The 1,440-nt window shown below is 42.2% G+C and overlaps 1 protein-coding gene and 1 pseudogene across 2 annotated transcripts in view; one reads left to right on the forward strand and one right to left on the reverse strand.

Annotated features, from left to right (window-relative positions):
* RAD52 (RAD52 homolog (S. cerevisiae)) overlaps positions 1-1,440 on the reverse strand; it is a 59,168-nt gene that overhangs the window by 37,486 nt on the left and 20,242 nt on the right. The gene's annotated exons all lie outside the window — the stretch shown is intronic.
* Positions 7-1,440, forward strand: part of LOC105529908 — a 37,003-nt pseudogene continuing 35,569 nt past the window's right edge. Inside the window, exon 1 of the transcript XR_001004581.1 lies at positions 7-28. The product of XR_001004581.1 is annotated as a glyceraldehyde-3-phosphate dehydrogenase pseudogene (transcript). The remainder of the gene's footprint in view (positions 29-1,440) is intronic.

Genomic DNA, 1,440 nt, shown 5'->3' on the forward strand with positions numbered 1-1,440 from the left:
CAAATGATGGCTCCATTTTACAATAAAGGTAAGAAACATATCTAGAAATAAATTTAACAAAATATGTGTATGACTTCTGAATTGAAAACTATAAAACAGAATTAAAAAGAAATTTTTTTTTTGAGACGGAGTTTTGCTCTTGTTGCCCAGGCTGGAGTGCAATGGCATGATCTCAGCTCACTGCAAACTCTGCCTCTGGGGTTCAAGCGATTCTCCTGCCTCAGCCTCCCGAGTAGCTGGGATTACAGGCATGCACCACCACACCCAGCTAATTTTGTATTTTTCGTAGAGAAGGGGTTTCTCCATGTTGCTCAGGCTGGTCTTGAACTCCCTACCTCAGGTGATCCGCCTGCCTCGGCCTCCCAAAGTGCTGGGATTACAGGTGTGAGCCACCACACCTGGCCCAAAATTTTTAATTTTAGTATTATTATTTTTTGAGACAGAGTTTTGCTCTTGCTGCCCAGTCTGGAGTGCAATGGCAGTATCTCGGCTCACTGCAACCTCCACCTCCTGAGCAAGTTGAAGCGATTCTGCTGCCTCAGCCTCCCAACTAGCTGGGACTACAGGCGCCCGCCACCACACCTGGCTAAGTTTTGCATTTTTAGTACAGACGGGGTTTCACCATGTTGGCCAGGCTGGTCTCGAACTGACCTCAGTTGATCCGCCCGTCTCAGGCTCCCAAAGTGCTGGTATTACAGGCGTGAGCCACCGCGCCCAGCCTAAAAATAAATTTTAAAAGGCCTAAATAAGAAGGAAAATGCACCAAGTTCATATATTTGAAGACTCAATACTGTTTAGGTATCATTTCTTTCCAAATTGATTCATAGGTTCAATGCAATCCCAATCACAATTTTACCAAATTTTTCTGTGGAAACTGGTAAGATAATTCTAATAATTACAATGGAAATGCAGAGGATTTAGAATATTCACATCAAGCTTGAAAAATAACAACAAAATAGGAGGACCTACAACGACAAGACTTCAAGACTTACTAAAGCTACAGTAATTAAAAGTGCGGTACTAACATAAGGATTGGACAATGGAACTGAAAAGGGAGCGCAGAAATCAATTACCATTTGTACAGTCATCTTAATTTCAAAAATGCAATACCATAGCATTTTCAACAATTGGTGCTGGAACGACTGGATATCTATATGGAAAAAAAATTAATATTTAATTATATCTCACACCATTCACATAAACTAGAGATGGATAGGCCTAAACATAAAACTAAAACTATAACATTTATAGGCCGAGCATAGTGGCTCACGCCTGTAATCCCAGCATGTTGTGAGGCCGAGATGGGCGGATCACGAGGTCAAGAGTTCAAGACCAACCTGGCCAACATGGTGAAATCCTGTCTCTACTAAAAATACAAAAATTAGTTGGGCGTGGTGGTGCGCATCCATAATCCCAGCTACTCAGGAGGCTGAGGCAGGA

This window comes from Mandrillus leucophaeus, unplaced genomic scaffold (assembly GCF_000951045.1).
Source record: "Mandrillus leucophaeus isolate KB7577 unplaced genomic scaffold, Mleu.le_1.0 Scaffold79, whole genome shotgun sequence".
Lineage (NCBI taxonomy): Eukaryota > Metazoa > Chordata > Mammalia > Primates > Cercopithecidae > Mandrillus > Mandrillus leucophaeus.